This window comes from Dufourea novaeangliae, unplaced genomic scaffold, assembly GCF_001272555.1.
Source record: "Dufourea novaeangliae isolate 0120121106 unplaced genomic scaffold, ASM127255v1 scaffold7, whole genome shotgun sequence".
Taxonomy (NCBI): Eukaryota; Metazoa; Arthropoda; class Insecta; order Hymenoptera; family Halictidae; genus Dufourea; species Dufourea novaeangliae.
The window spans coordinates 3550564-3556044 of NW_015373896.1; positions in this window are offsets into that span (position 1 = coordinate 3550564).

Genomic DNA, 5481 nt, shown 5'->3' on the forward strand with positions numbered 1-5481 from the left:
TAAAATTCTAAAATATTGATTTTTACTGTATGTTCTTGTTTGTTCAAAACACAATTTACATTATCCTGAAATTTCTGTTTATTATTTCAAATAAATCCTCTATTTAGAATTTAAAGAGTAGACCACGATGATCTAATTCAAGTGAAGTTTACCGCAGTGCCTTGAGAACAATTACGTCACCGCCAGTATTTCACAAATTATGGCGGTATTAATGCGATACTGCAACTGTCACATTATATGCCCGGCATTACGTTCGTTTTTATAGATGAAATCGTATCCACAATCGAGTAACGAAGAACCTGAGACTTTTACGAGGGGGAGATTCGTGGTTCGAGATACGTCACTTTACACCGGTCCTAATTACTCCAGCATGTCATTTCATACCGGTGTCTAATCAGCACGGCAATCGGCTTAACGGGAACCCCATTACAATGGGTAATAGGATTTTTCTTACGTTACTGCTTTGACAGGCGGCTCCCGATGCTTTTGTGCGCTCCGCGCTCCTACGTAGTAGTACTTGTACTGTATGATTACGATTCTCCTTCACTTATGCTTCGTGTACAATGTTTTTTTTCTGTAACCTAGAGGGTGAAGGGGAAGTCGCTAGAACATACCGGTGTAGTATAGCACTAACAAGGGAACGTTTTTTACTGTTACCTTGTAGTCCACCTAGCCCTTATTAAAAATGAACAACATTTAGTAGATTCTCGTTTTTGGATTTAACTGGACATAAAAATAATGGGTAAAAATATTGAGTAGACCCTAAAAACTTGGATTACGTAGTTCAGTATAATTGTAATAATATAAGTAGCATTTACTTCAAATAAAAAGAAACAATTATACCTCTGGATCCAACTAATATTGTACAATTGTTCTAATTCTTCAGCTAATCAATGCGGCTATCTTCTAATTTTGCTACTACACCGATCTTCCCGTTAAAACAAATAAAGAGGAAACCTACTAATCTCTGAAAAAGTCATGCAGATCCGAGTCAAAAGTTCTCCAACGTTCTCCCAGTTTCACTGCTCGCGCAAGATCATCTCGAAAGTATCCATCCTCGGGTCGCCCCATTATTGCATAACCACGATGAATTATAGACAAAATTACAGAGAATGACCCGACGCAACCAACTCGGAAATTCTGCCATCGTCATTCGCCCCGACAAGATGATTTCTGACCTCTCCTTTCGGTCTCAATCCTCCGTCTTCCAGAACCTCGTCCAACAGTCGCCGCGTTAGAATCGTCGTCTGTTTGACCCGACCTCGTGAACCCCGCTCCACCCATACCCTCGTCGTATCTCGTGGAGCTCGTGTACACCGAGCTTGGTATATATCAGCTCGTTCGCCACCTCCGCTCGTTGCCCCTCTCCACTCCTCCTCGCCCCCTTTAGGTCCGCCATCGGTGCAATCTCGCGGGAAATGGAGCACACCGGTCGATTATATTCCACCGAGGTCGTATCCCTCGTTGAACTCGCTAGCAACGCCGCCGGTTGGCATCACGGGAACGCCTTTTGTGGCACTGTTATCCAACGGAAGGCACTCGGTTAACGTTCGTGTAATTCAATTAAAAATAACCGGCTCGCAATTATTCGACCGCCAGGCGAACCTGGCCCGCGCACCGCGTCGTTTTATCTCCGTTACAGCAATTTACGAGGGAAGGGGTGGAGGGGGTTACAGAGAAATCGGGCCCCGCGGTAAGAGACCATGTTCGCCAGGCGTTTCTTCTCGTAATTAAGCGATTCGACGAGTTTCTACGGGCTCGTTCGGCGCCGATTACCGATCGCCAGGTTCCATACATACATACACTCGTTCGGTAGAAACGTGGCGAGCTGGCCCTTCGAACGTTAATAAATCGCTTCTAGCCGGGTAATCGAGGCGGTTTTAGAATACACGCCACGGTAACGATACATCTTGACGCCCTGGATATACCCGTACGGGGATCGGAGTACACTTTATATTTCAGATGGCTGCACTGCGGGGAATGTTTATATAGTTATTCCGTAGCATGGAGGGTTATTTGTCTTCGATGGGATGTTGCAATTCGTGGATGGGCAAGAGTTCGGATACTATGGCATGGATGCTTTTTCCGGTTCGACCTCGGGCCTGCGGGTCACCGAGTAATTCCATCTAAACAAATCGGCCTCCTACCCCGATCGTTCCACGGCCCCTCCCTTTTTTCTTCCGTTGATCGCGTACCATTTTCATTCGATGCTCGATCGAACAGCTCGCGTGCTGTGTTTACACCATGCATTACGCGTTCGAATGATCGGACTGCGTTCAATCATTCGAATCCCACTTCCTCGTTCGAGGGCTGGCGAAAGAGCAAGCGCACGCATGGTGCGGCGGTCGTTATTCGTTATGGCGGTTTCGCGAGCCGATGGAACGGCACGCAGGAAATCCGAGATCACGCGCATTGGTTGATGAACGGTACTTAGGGCCTTAGGCAACCACTGATGACTTCATCAGTTGCTCCGAGTTAATACGATCGACTAAATTTCCGCCAGCATACCCGAACGGGCTCGGTTGCCCATCACTGTTATAGATCGTTTCGTGCACTAGTACTGTGTTACGTACACTTTTACTGTATCTTGAAAAGCGCAGGATTCATTTCAGAAACCACCTCTGACATTCCACAGCAACGAACCATTGAAATACTTACAGTATCAGGTGAACGAGTAAGATGAAAAGAAAAAGGTACACCAGGTACACTAGGGTAAAACAGTGTTTACCATAGCACATACATTTCCCCGAGTGGAAAAAGATGAAATAACAGCGAAATATTCAGTGGAAGCCGTGCATACCATTTAGAATCTATATTACCAAGGTCGCACAGCGAGCATCTCCAACCGTGGCAAACGGAGAAAGTCAGGATTTAATTTCATCCGGTTTAATACCCGGGTGGACGTCCCAGCCAGGCGTACGTACATATATTCAGCTTTTTCCGAGGCACTAAAATCGAAAGATAGAGGCAACGTTTATATTCGCTTCCTATCTCCGCGGCGTTAAACTTTCCAGTAGGCTCGTGGTCCCGATATAGCTGTAGAAGAAGCATCCAGGCGGACCCGAAGTAACATCGGAGAATACTGCGGGAATCCTGCGTAGAGGCGGAGTAAAAGAACATTGGAAAGTGTCGTGGGACCGATAAACTCTTCGATAATCGACCTAGAGGAGCGATTGCAGGGCGAACGCATGAACGCGTAATCGCGGCATAATATGCAGCGGTCTCGCGTACACATATTCCACCGTATAGAGGATGGTAGCCGCCTCACCATCGGCTGCCTCGGTGCAACCAGGCAGTTACAACGACACTCTATGTAAGCACGAACACGTAGCTGACGTGCATACATTCCCCCGGTGCAGAGCGGTTACATGGGGCAATGGGCGCACCGCACCGCGTCGTGTGCAACGTAACGCGGTGCAACGATATAAACATACGTGTCTTATGGTAACCGCGGTTCACCGGCGGTGCATGACGCGTGTGCACCGCGCGTACACGTGTAGAACCCCGTGCGCAACCGGTGCTCGTTGCTGACCGGGGCCTCTGACGGTGCCCCCGGGGCAACCGTGAGCAACTCTACGTGGGCTCGTTATGGTTTCTCCGGCTCGATAATGTCCGATTGAAATGAATCCCGCCGTGAAATAGGTACCAATCATTTGTGCGCGATACACAGGACGGTGCGCGAATAGGAGTCTGTACACCGTGCACGGACCGTGTGTCAAAGAAATCCGTAGACGTATATAACCGAGGATTGAGACTTCAGGCTGGGTGAAGAGGATTGCCTGTTGATGCCCTAGCGCGCGACGACGTTTATTGGGGTGTAAGACCGCTGGGTGAGACTTCTCGTTGAGGTCACTGAGGGGTTGTAGTGGATGATATTTTACTTTTGTGTGTTGAGTTGGAGTGGGGGGATGGAGTTAGCGATGTAGAAGGACATTTTTGTTGTTGTTTAGTAGACGATGTACTGTGAATATGGAGGGGTATGTAAGGTTTACCATTTTAAGGACAGATCACTTGTGACTCTTATAGAAGTATAAGACTAATCCACCGATGTAATCATTGAGATTGTAGAAAATTCTATATCTGACCTCCGTCTTGTAATTTTGTACAACTAAAATGACGGACCTAGTATCGAGAGTAGAAACGATTCTTTAAGTGAAGTATTAATTATTTGGAGCGGCGAACGATAACTCTGCGTATACGAAGCTCCAGTTCGAAGGTTGACTCTCTATCCTTATAAAATATTCATTACCGTCTGGTGCTTTCAGGTCATCGAAGCTCTGCAGCTAGAAACGCGACTCTCTCACGGAATTCGTTCCGGCGCTATGTTGATTAGGTCGATGACAAGTGATCGGCCGCTCGCGACTCACGCTCTCCCTGTGTGTGTTTCGAGAATAACTTTAATCTGATCGTGATCCGTGCACAGTCGGAATAAACACGACTTCGGGAAACAATAGTTTTAGATGATAGGAAGTATCGTCTCCGTAGGGGGATACGACACGAGCCGTGAAAGCGATGTGTCTCCGGATATAAAGATCGATGGAACGAAATCGGCGAACACTATTCGCGTGACACACTTGGAGAATGTGAAAATAAGAAGAAGAGAAACTCGTAGGTGCTGATACATCGATTATCTTGGCAGATTCAAAAATTGCCTCGAATTATTTGAATAATATACATTTCTCAAGATACTACCATAATAGGGTATTCATCGTTCAACGTTCACTAATCACATCGATTACTTATTTAATTTTGACAGAAATATTATATCCTAGAGATTCAGAGCACACGTGCCCCGTAGAAACCACAGATTTCTCAAACAACCCCCGCGTCGTTCGAAAATAAATCACACAGTTCGCGAGAAAAGATCAGAAGCGTTAAGACGAGCATAACTCGGGTCGTGTAATTACAGGACGAGCCGCGATAAAAGAGCTCTTGGATTCATAGTTTGACAGCAAATATATGCACGCCCACCGTTGCTCCGACTCGCCTGTTCTCTCCTCTGGCGCGCGTAACATGAAAACGCAGCTCCGGCTGCGTGCAAAAAAGTCGCGCGCGCGGCAACTTGTTACGGAAAAAAAATAGAAGAAGACATGCTGCTTCTAAATTATAATTCTCTTATTTACATTCGCGATAATTGCAAGGTTGCAGCCGCGCCAAGCGATTCCGAGGAAATTTTGTAAGTATCCCGCCGTGTAGTCGTGATCTTATAAATCGGCGCCGAACACCGGTTCCTCCGTGTGCACGTGACCAAACGCGTTATAGCTGGTGTCATAAAATTACAGTTTAACCGCTTTTTCAGTACACCGTCTCGCGCGACGAAGACCGGTAAGAACCTGGAAAATCGCGGACCAATTACTATTGCAATCGGATTACATTAAATACCTTGCCGAGGTATATAAGCTTTTCTTCGACGATATTTACAGTATTTAACGTAATTGCCTGTCCACGATGGGACCTCGATGCCGTAAACAAGGCGTTTCT